The 11979-nt window shown below is 36.3% G+C and overlaps 1 long non-coding RNA gene and 1 pseudogene across 1 annotated transcript; one reads left to right on the top strand and one right to left on the bottom strand.

The window, feature by feature from the left end:
* The first annotated feature begins 1775 nt into the window (after positions 1 to 1775).
* LOC125168895 (uncharacterized) lies at positions 1776 to 8276 on the top strand. Its single transcript, XR_007153333.1, has 3 exons — positions 1776 to 1789; positions 7428 to 7435; positions 8100 to 8276. It is a non-coding gene; the product is annotated as an uncharacterized LOC125168895 (long non-coding RNA).
* Positions 8277 to 8817: 541 nt separating this feature from the next.
* LOC125164929 (cell division control protein 42 homolog) lies at positions 8818 to 9545 on the bottom strand (annotated as a pseudogene).
* Positions 9546 to 11979: the final 2434 nt, after the last annotated feature.

Genomic DNA, 11979 nt, shown 5'->3' with positions numbered 1-11979 from the left:
TGGGGTGTAATAGAGCTTAAAACTGAATGAGCCTTTGACAGTTTGGTAGATCCGATATTTTTCATGTTCCTCATTTCTGGAAAAAAATATACTCCTCGAGTAACATGTATATTTAGGTGAAGGTAAGATGAACGGCTAACTTCCTGAAATGAAAGATAGAATTCAACTTGAAATACTTCCCATCACTTATGCTCAACTCTCTTAGAATATTGTATTAAATCTCAAGCAGTTACACACCTTTAAAAGTCAGCCAACTGAGGCTTATTTTTCTTAACTATATACATCATTTTTATTGTGTCTACTCAATGTAGAACTAGGCACTGTCAGGATATAGAAGCAAAAGGATCAAACATTTTGGGTCATGTGTTATATACCAGAGTAATCATTTTATTTTATATTCACAATTATCTTTGAGACTGATGTTACCATTCTTATTTTACAGATGAGAAGGCAGAAGCTGATTAACTTATTCAAGGGCAAAACATTCTTACTAATTTGCCATTCTCAAAAGACTAACTAGAACTTGTTGACTGAGAATCTAGCCTTTCAAGCATACTATTTTTTAAAAGCACTCTGAAATGTATCCACACCCTTTTCTTTTTATTCAAAAAGGACTTAATAAATGTCAGTTCAGGATGTCACTATTACTGGTCCCTCAACCCCCATCAGGAAGTTGGCCTGTCAGTTTCTTCTACCATGCTCGAACTTTGAGGATAGCATGGCTTCCGCTCAAAAAATTTTCCCTGCATACAGGCAGATGCTTGATTACATAATAATAATAATAAAATAAACAATATGACAATGTTATGCAGTTCCTTCTTCCAGCTTCCTAGGAGTTTTGCTTCCAAATTTACCTAGACTTCAATTGAAAGTTTCATCATAAAATGGTAAGTCAGGCTTCATCTTCCGTATTGAGAAGTGTTCTTTAAGAACACTATATAAATGCAAATAAATAAATGTGTGCAAGACACTATCTATACGTATATATAGCTATAACTATACATACACAGGTGTTATGTTCCTATTGCAGCTGTAGCAAACTATCAAATCAAAGCGATTTCAAATTACACAAATTTTTTATCTTACAGTTCTGTAGGTCAGAAACCGAAAACAGCTTCTACTGGACCCAAATCAAGCTTTTGGCAGGTCTATGCTCTCTCTGGAAGCTCTAGGGAGGAATCTGTTTACTTGCCTGTTCCGGTCTCTAGAGAATACCCACATTCCTTGACTCGTATCTCCCATCATCAAAATCAGCAATAGTCACTGTCTCATATGACATTATTCTGACATTGACTCTTCTTCTGTCTCTCACTTTCATTTTTAAGAAATGTTGTGATTTCTTTGGGTCAAACTGGATAACCCAGGATAATCTCCCTACCCCAAAATTCTTAACGATAATCATGTCTGTAATATTCCTCTTGTCTGTAAAGTAAGATATTCACAGATTCCAGGAATTAAGATGTAGACATATTATGAGGGCTGTGATGTGGAAATTGTTGGGGTTCAGAGCTGATGGCCAAGAAAGAATTCTTGAGACGTGTTCCATGCAAAAGGTAGTTTTATTAAATCACAGGGACAGGACACATGATCAGAATGAGCTGCCCTGGGGTTGTGACAGGTGGCTAGATTATATACTTTCAAGTGGGAGGGGGTTAGGGGTAACATAAGTTTCTATAGAATTTTGGAAGCTAGGTTTCTAGGACCTTAATGGGACCAGCTGCTGTGAGGAAAATGTCATCGATTAGTGTTTAGTAAAACCTCAGTCATGAGACTCTTCAGATGTGTATCAGTGGGGCATAAACTTGGAGTACGATTTCGAACATCTATCTTGGGAGGGGTAGAGATAAAAGAAGTTTCCAAAGGAATTTTTATATGTTAAAGTAGACTTACAGGATCCTGGGGGTTTAAGATAATGTTAAACTAAGAGCCTTTTGCTCTTAGCAAAGTGTCATCATCTGGGCAGCTGAGCTCCTAAGAGAAGGTCACTCTGCCTGATTAAAGGACTTGTTAATGGGCTGTAGACAGTAAGGAAATTTAATTTTTTCTTTTGCCTTTGTTTCCACATCAGGCATTATTCTGTATGTGTATGTGTATTCTATAATACATTTTTAAAAATCTGCAAACTGGAAGTATTTAATGGGCAACAGTTTTTGTGTGAAGAATCTAATTCTTGCCTGAAAGTAAAAAATTGGAAGAGGTGTGTTTTATTTTTAAGTCCACAGGGTGCTATTTAATAAATGACTGCTCCAGTGAACTGGAAGGTCTACCTTTAAATAAGCATTAGTTCTTTCATATTACTAGAATGTTAGAAGAGAAATTATAAGAAAAATGGTGCTCCAGGGTTGGATATTTGAATAAAATACATGCAAAATATATGGCAATATAAATACTATACTAACCTTAAAGTAAATGTTATACATAAACAAATATTTCATTCACAAATATGTTTTTCTACTACAGTTTAAAATAAATAGATAATCGGGTTATTCCTCAAATTACTAAGTAAACAAAGGCATCTTGTGTGTATGTGTGTGTATATATGTATTTTTTTCCAGGAATATTTCAAAAAGCAGATGTACAATATCCTGTTTCTAAAAACTGTTACTTCTGTTTGTGGATGAGTACAAATCATGTAGTTGTCCCAGTGTCTTCGATGTGATTTGATTTAGGGTCCAAGAGTGAATGGTCAACAAAGAATTCTTGAGACATTTTTGGTACAAAAAAGTGGTTTTATTAAAGAACAGGGATGGGATCCTTGGGCAGAAAGAGCTACGGATAGTGAGGAGCAATTGGTTATACAGTTTTAAGTTGGGGAGAGTAGCGACAAAAGGATTCCAGGAGCATTTTCATATGTTGAAGAAGACTTAAGGATCCTGGAGGCCCCGCTGGGGTCAAGTTAAGATTGCTTTTTTGCCTTTAGGCAAAGCATTAGCATTAAGATAGTTGGAGTTCCAAAGAAAAGGCCTCCTCGGCAGGTCTCATATATTTGTCAATGGGCTGCAAGCTACAAGGAAATTTAATTTTATCTACCTTTCCTTTTGCCTTTGTTCTCTACAAAGTCTTTAGTAACTCATAATTTCTTTGACAAAATCATACATGAAAAATTTGTAGTCAAGCCCTTTAATAGCCATTTCAAAAGGCTATTAAAATCCACCTGGATCCACCTGGAACAGGTAAATATTGAATTAAAATCAGTTTTTAAATCTTCAAGGCAAATATAGGTGAATAACTTAACATCTTAAATGGGGAGAAAAATAGCAACCTAAAACTCTACAGGCAGAGAAAGTACTTTAGCTAAACTTCAAATTAAACAATAGAAAATTACCGATTACAAACAAAATTACCCATTTTGCATACGTAATTACATGGGTTTTATTTTTTTTTTTTGCATCATTAGATACAACTTAGGAAATTTAGCCTTAGCATTTGCCTATTTTGATCAGAAATATATAAATATACAAAAGACTTGCCCTAATACTATTATGCCTGAATTTTCCTTCAAATCACTGATTTAATGCAAAGCAAATTGGTCCTGTTGCTTCATTGCGCTAGTCATTTCTTTCTTATGTAAAGGAACGAAAAATAAAATTTCCCTCTACCCTCCTAGGTTCTTGACTGGAACACCTACCTAATAAAAGAAAAATTAACAGGAGAAAGATACATAAAAGTTTAATAGCATGTATACTTCCTATATCCGTGGGAGATACCCAGAAAAACTGAGCAACTCTGAAATGGCCCAAGCCACCACCTTAAATAACATCTACAGATAAAAAGGAAAGGATACGGTGAAGGTGACCAGGAAAACCACTGTAAACAAAGGTAGTTGTTATGCAGATTAAGTCCTTGGGGCTCAGCCCATTGAGTGCCCAATTTAGGCTCAGGTCTTTATCTCCTGGTTTTCGGGTAGAGCCCATATTAGGCTCCGAGATGATGTCTCAGAGCCTGGAGCCTGCTTTGGATTCTGTGTCTCGTGCTCTCTGCTCCTCCCCTTCTCACACTTTGCCTTCTCTCTCAAAAGTAAATAAAACATTAAAAAACTAAAATAAAAAAAAAATCACTGCTCTTGACTATTATTTTTCCTTTCAATGAAAAGCAATGGATTCATCTTGCTTTCTCTCATTTTTAAAATTTTATTCTGCCTTTTCCCCAAGCAGCCTCTCTTCCGGCATTTGTTAACTATAAAGATCTTTTGTGTATGTTTTTGTTGACCATGTTTAGGGTGGTTAACACTGAATTTGTTATAGATGTAAGTGAAGGGGAGCGGCACATAACACCCCAAAAATGCCTCTTCACCATATTTAAGGCTGATTATTTTTCAGAAACTGCAGACACAGGAGAAGCTCTGAGAACCAGTGGAAGTGATCCTTTTGTAAGACATTTACATTTATAAGGAAAATCTCCCTTTTGTAAGGTGTCCGTCTCTCTCTGGGGGGAAGGGAGGGACCAATCTAAATCTCTAGAAACTCAGAGATGACAAGGGCTCAATCTGCATAACAACTACCTTTGTTTACAGTGGTTTTCCTGGTCACCTCACCTTCTCTTCTTTTTAGCTGAGGAGGTTATTTAAGGTGGTGGCTTCTGCCATTTCAGAGAGTTGCTCAGTTTTTCTGGGTATCTCCCACGGATATAGGAGGTATACATGTTATTAAACTTTTATGTATCTTTCTCCTGTTAATTTTTCTTTTATTAGGTAGGTGTTTCAGTCAAGAACCTAGGAGGGTAGAGGGAAATTTTATTTTTCGTTCCTTTACATAAGAAAGAAATGACTAGCGCAATGAAGCAACAGGACCAATTTGCTTTGCATTAAATCAGTTATCCTCAAATCTGACTGCAATGTATAATCATTTGAGAAGTTTTGAACGGATAGGAGTGCTTTGGCTCCTCCCACAGGGGTTCTAATTAGCCTGCGGAATGGCATGGCAATTTCAACATTTTAAAAGCTCTTCAGGTGCTTCTAGTAGGCTGCTCAGATAGAAAATCATTGAAGGAAGCAGTGAATATGTCAACCTTAGGAATTTTTTAATTCCCTTCTATACCAAGTACATTGTCACTTGTTTGAAATAAATTCTCTTCAGTTGTCAAAGTGGCTCAGTAAGATAGATGTTATTATCCCCACTTTACAGATGAAACACAGACATTAAGAAAATTAACGTGATATGTTCAAAGTCACACATCTAATAATTTTAAACACCAGGGTTAGAAGAAAAATGTGCCAGATTAAAAAACTCATCCTTTGCAATATTCTATCCTCTAGAAGCTAGCACAATCTCCGGGACCTAGGGGCCATTAAAATCCAAGTTAACTATTGCCCATAAATCCGTTTGTGCTAGTATTCTTAAGTATACCTACTTATCACCAAAATCTATGCATATGCAAAATGAAAATATTCATATTTGGAATAGCACTAAAATATAAATACAAATATATTTAAATAGGTTGACAACAAAATATTACTTTAAGAATAAAAACATTATAGAAAAGGGGCATTTGAGTGGCTCAGTAGGCCAAGCTTCTGATTCTTCATTTCCACGTAGGTCATGATCTCACAGTTAATGAGATCGAGCCCCACACTGGGCTCCGTGCTGACAGCATGGAGCCTGCTTGGGATTCTCTCTCTCCCTCTTTCTCCGCCCCTGACCTGCTCACACAGGCACGTGAGCTCTCTCTCTCACTCTATCTCTTTCTTTCTCTCTCAAAAATAAATAAATAAACATTAAAAAAAATTACAGAATATCCATTTCTACTCTTCAGGTATGCTTTCCTAACTGAACCATAGTGTCATGAAATCTTTAACACACAATATTCTTTTAAGGAGATATACCCTCTGCCACTTCTAATTTATCTTATCTTTATAGTATTCAACATAAAAATATAACTCCAGATTGTCTCCCAATTTTTATTTGAATATACAAAGTTAAACTTTGATTTACTTCACTTAAAAAATATTTGAAATATTATTGAAAACAAGTGTATTTCTGGTATAATTCCTAGTATTCTCCTCTCTGGTTGTGAACTAAAATCATGGGATGTAAAGCTTGTAAATATTTGGTAAGTTAATTTATCATGTTGTATTTATTTCATGAGAACCCGAGTATTACCTTCCTAAAAGTTTTGCAGTGGTGTATTCCAAAAATAAATCACAATCATCGAGGCAGTCTGGTAAATGAGCAAGATTCATGACCTGCAAACAGCAAGTTTTAAAGTCTGACACTGACACTGCGTTTATGACGCCCATGATGTCTTTTTGCATCCTTCAAATTCTGCCTCCCCTTTCCCCAAAGTGTGTGATTCTGCCTTCGTTGTAAGGACAGCGATTTCTGTTGTTTTTCTTCTCTAAATAAAAACCTTTGGAATACTTAAAGGCAAATTGGTTTAAACCTAACTAGAATAACCTTTGTTTCAGTGCTGAGTACATTTTGCATGTTAGCTCTTTTGTTACATTTGATACCCCACTGCACATTCTATTTTTTTTCCCGTGTTTTCAGTCTTCAAACAAGAAGTTGAGTCTACATTTTAAAGAAGAGTGATTTTTTTTTCTAATTTAAAAACTAGAAATAGGTATTGATAAAAAAAAAAAGAGGATGAGGTGTTAAAGAAAATTAGGTAATTATCAAAAATACTTGTGAGAGAATAACACAATGAAAAACTTGTCTGATTGTAGGATCGAATTAAAGTTAGTAGCAGTTCAGCTTTGGCTAAGATCTTATTTTAAAAGAAGACTAAATAGGCATTTTTACTACATGTGGTTTTAATCAGGGTGATATAATTTTCAGTTCCTTTGATTAATGAGTGCATTCTCAGCTCTTAGGTGTTACCTATTTGTTCAGAAGCCATAGAAACACTTCGATTTAACTGGCTTAAACACAATTTTTGACTTACTTAATTAGCTTCTCTAGAGTTGCTAATAACCATACAGCCTTGACTGTGAACCATGTAATTATTTTGACATTAATTCTCTCCCTGGGATATCTCATGCTTGATGTCATCATTTCTCCACTTCAATTTCTGGCTAGTAATTTTACAACTGTAATGAAACTACTATTGGAAGATGTGTGTGAATATTATACCTTAAAATTTTGTGACATAAATAGGTGTCAATTTTAATCTCAATCTAATAGCAACTATATGCTTTATAATACCTGATAAGTTACCAAAAGGTGAGATGAGAAAACCAGTTATATACCTTAAGGAAAGATGAATCAGTGTCAGTCTTATCAAAGCATGGATATACATTTTTAAAAATTTGATTCAATTCTTTATATTAAATTACCAAAAATTTGGCATACCAAAATTATGGGTTAGACATTTTTCGACCAAGAAAAATTCTCTTTGAAATTATACCTTTGTAAATATATGTGTGCTCTTGAGAGAGAGAGAAAGAAAGGAAAGAGAGAGAAAAAAATCAGGGGGACCGAACTGCAAAAAAGAGAGACAGGTGACTTAGTGGTGAAAGAAAGAATGTTAATATGGCAAATTTATTATGCATTACATTTTGCCTACTCCCCAAATATTGTAATGTCTTAATTTTCAATTCAGGAAAAAAAATTTACTAACACCAACCACATGCACAAAGAAATGAAGCTAGGTAAATGCTGATGAATAAAATGACCTACTGGATTTTGAAGTAAAGGGGCTCAGCCAGGTAGTGCTCATTCCCTCTTATACCACAATCCTCAGGAACTTTCTATACCCCTTGAATCTCCAGTCCTTTGAGAAAACCAACTTTTTCCCCTCCCACGATTCTGTGGGACTATCTTGTCTCTCTTTGCCCAGGTCAAATTCTATGGTTGATCATTATAATCATTCTCCCTTACTTCTCTCACTCCATGCCACTTGCTTAGAAAAAAAAAAAAAATCACACCATGGAAACACTTTTTCTGAACCTGTGTTAGTGCAGCTTCTTGGAATGCTGAAAAATACACATTTTTAATTTTTTTTTATTTTTTTGACAGGGAAAAATGTTTTTTAATTACATACGCAATCCATTGAGGTGCAATACTTTTCTTCATTTTTCAGTGAAAGAAGTTAGAAATTAACTTTAAAAAAGCAATCAGCAAATGGCAAACAAATTTCCTTCAAAGTCACAGTCACATATAGAGTGCATCCTAGAAAAGAGGAGGGGCAGGACAGGTTCCACCTGCTTTCATGAGTTTCATCAAGTACTAGACCTACTCAAGGGTGGAGAGAAAGGCAACTTTCAAAAAGGAGTGTGTTATTAAATGAGGCATTTACTATCCTCCTTCCTAAGAGCACCAGGTGGGGGACAAGTGTTCTAAACTAGATCTAGGAAGTGGAATGTAGAGTCAGTCCATCCTCCTTCCCTTAAGGGCTGTCTAATGGTTACTGAATTTTAAAAACATGACTAAATAAAAACAAAACCCATACACACACACCCCAAAAGAAAACAAAAACAAAAAGAACAAAAACAAAAACAAAACCCCTAAATGTCCCAGATTATTCTCCAGAGTGGATGGAGCCCCGGGAGCAGGTTCAACAACCCAAATTAGTCTGTTACAGAGTCATCACAAGCATGCCTTGCTTTTAAACAAAAACAAAAACAAAAACAAAAACAAAATTTTTTTTTTGAAACGACAAAACAAAAACTAGTACTAACCCCTCTTCTGACAATACACAGTTACTCAAATTAACTAGTACTGAGGAGGGGAAGGGGCCCATACCTATGGGCCTTGTCTCACACGAGTGCATGTGGGTAGGTGCAGGGCATTTGTCATTATTGCAAAATCGAATTTTAATTTTTAATCTTTAGTTTGATTTAACATCGCTTTCGGTACCATGCTGACACCAGCTGTGTGGAAAGGGCTCTGGAGATGTTCATGGCAGCACACGCCTGCGGGTCTTCTTCGGTTCTGGAGGCTCCAGGGCAGCCAATATTGTTTCGTCAAATACATTCTTTAGGCCTTGCTGTGTGAGTGCAGAACACTCCACATACTTGACCGCCTTCAGGTCACGGGCCAGCTTTTCAGCAGTCTCTGGAGTAACAGGCTCCTGTTTGTTCTTGGCAAGTTTCTCAATCGCACAGGGGTCATCTTGGAGATCAATTTGGGTCCCAACAAGCAAGAAAGGAGTCTTTGGACAGTGGTGAGTTATCTCAGGCACCCACTTCTCCTTCACACTTTCAAATGAGGATGGAGAGACCACTGAAAAACAGACTAGAAATACATCTGTTTGTGGATAACTCAGCGGTCGTAATCTGTCATAATCCTCTTGCCCTGCAGTATCAAAAAGTCCAAGAGTATATGGCTCTCCACCAATCATAACTGTGACTGCATAGTTGTCAAAAACAGTCGGTACATACTCCGATGGAAAATATTTGTTGTGTAGGATATCAGGAGACAGGTTTTACCAACGGCACCATTGCCCACAATGGCACACCTAATTGCATTGCTGAAACAGTTTTGTATCCACTTTAAATATTTCAAATTCAGTGATGACCTCAGCTTCTCCGCCGGGGTGATGGCAGCCTGAAAAATACATTTTAAATTCGAAATCTGGAACCTGGAGTGTGTCTGTATGTGTCCAGACATCTTAACTATATTTTTTATTCCATTATTTTTCCTAGTTGTCTTAGATAACTAGTTTCATTCTTCTTTTCTCCTCCAGTGATTTATACCAACTTCACTGTCTTTTGTCTAAGTTGGTAAACATACTTTTATTAAGGAAATTGAAGCACTTGAAAGAGAATTTTTCCAGATTCCTCTGCATATCAGCACATCTCCTACCTCCTAACTCATATAATCTTTTACTGCTTGTTATTATATATGAACCATTCATGATCCTCTTTATAGTTAATGTCCTAACTCAGGCATTAATTTGCTTCCCTTTTTGCCTACTCCAGCATATAGCTTCAGCAATGTCCCATATTTCTAATACAGCCTGTTTTTATTTCTATCAAATCATTTACACTGCTATAAAATAAAATATTATTCTTCCAAAGTAAAAGAGAAGGAAGAAGAGGAAAGTGGTGGAGGGGGAAGAAAAGGAGGAAGAAGAATTTCCTAACCCCCACCTGTCACATTTTGCTTCTCTCCCTTCAAATAGCACTTCTCAAATGAATAAACTATATATATTGTCTCTAATCTTTTCTAGTATCTCTTTAAAGACTTTTTCATCACAAAGCAATCTAACTCGCTTTTGTCAAGTTTACCAAGTTACCAATCTAACTTGCTTTTGTCATGATACCTATGTTGCTATTTCCAAAGGCCACTTCTCAATTCTCAGTATATCTAACCTAATAGCAATAGTCCTCAGAGTTAGTCACACACTCCTTAATAAACTTAATCACTAGGATAACACATATTATTTTGTCTCCTATTTCCATGGCTGCCTCCTCAAAGTCTGCCTTATGGGTCATTCCTCTTCTTCCAGATACCTTAAGTTTAGAGTATCCTATGACTTCATGATGTTTTTTTTTTTTTTCTTAGCTATGTACACTCAGACCATACATCAGGTGACTGATATGCACTTAACACCTGAAACACGTTTTTACAGAACTTCCAAATTTGTATCTTCAGCACAAATCTTTCTCCCTAACTCAACACATACACTCAACTTCTTACCTGAATTCTCCTCTTATGTATCAAATAATTGCTTGCCTTTATTCCTTCCTCTTCTTTCTTTCTTTCTTTCTTTCTTTCTTTCTTTCTTTCTTTCTCTTGAGTTAAAGAGAAAGAGGGAGAGAGTTCAAGTGAGCAAGAAACAGAGATATAGGGAAAATCCCATGAGGGGCAGAGAGAGAGAGAGAGAGAGAGAGAGAGAAGTGGGGCTCATCAGGGGCTCATGTTTTACCCAAAGCTAGGCTTGTGCTTACCCGGGGCACGAGCTCAAGAACTGTGAGATCATGACCTGAGATGAAGTTAGATTCTTAACAACTGAGCCATCCAGGCACCCAAATAATTGCTTTTCTAATTTAACATGTCCAAGATAGAGCTCTGATCTTCTGTGCCAAATCTTTTCCAGTCATAGACTTTCCTATTCCATTTGATGGCCATTCTGTTTTTCAAGTTGGAACTCTCCTTGAATCTTTTCTTACCTATTTAATTCATTTCTTAAAACCCAGAATTTAGCCACTTCCTACTATGTCCCCTGCTACCTTGTCAGTGTTTGTCATTTTAATCCCTCAGGTATACAATTACAGTTGTCTTCTACTTCCATCTTTGCCAAATTCCCAAAATCTGTTCTCAGTGAAATATTGAGAGTGGTCCTTTTAAAAATCTAAGTCTAATGGCATTCATGCCTGCATCTAGAATCCTCCTCAAACTCCTTATTTTATTCAGAGTAAAAGCACAAACACTTATAGTCATCTAAAAAGGCCATCCTGATCCTAAAACAAGATCCTTTTCTTATCTTATCTCCTATCATTTCCCCCTCATACTTGCTCCAAGCCTACTGGCCTCTTACTCTTCAACTATGCTTGGTAAACTCCTATTATGAGCCTTTATACCACCTACTTCTTCTACTTGGAATAACCTTCACCTAGGCATCTGCATAGATATCTTTCTGACTACCTTCATGATTTTGTTCAATGTCACTTACTCAAAGCAGAGCACCCTAACTTCTGCCTTGCGCCTGACCCTTACAATCTTGTCCAGTTTACCCAGTCCATGATCCAGAAGCACTTTCCATGACAGTATAATGTACATAATGTAGTTATTATCTCTATAGATTGTACTCTTTCTCCTTCCCCTAGATTAAAAGATTGGCAGGGATCTGCCATATTTATTCTGATAGTTTATATGTCCCATTCATTTAAAATGGTGCCCAGCATAGTAAGATTCAACTTTTGCTAACAACAAACAAAACTGATTCCCAACTGTTGTATGCGATGCACTCTTTCTCTCTCAACTCTTAGGGTTGTCTGTTTATCCTTAATATACTGAAGTTTCATTACAATGCCTACATGCTTGTTTTTGCTGGAATTTGTTTGCACGTATTATTGTATTAGTGTTGTTGTAGATGTTG

The sequence above is a fragment of the Prionailurus viverrinus genome, chromosome A1, assembly GCF_022837055.1.
Source record: "Prionailurus viverrinus isolate Anna chromosome A1, UM_Priviv_1.0, whole genome shotgun sequence".
In the NCBI taxonomy this organism is placed as follows: domain Eukaryota; kingdom Metazoa; phylum Chordata; class Mammalia; order Carnivora; family Felidae; genus Prionailurus; species Prionailurus viverrinus.
The sequence above is the reverse complement of the archived record's forward strand: the minus strand, read 5'-3'. Positions and strand labels throughout refer to the sequence as shown.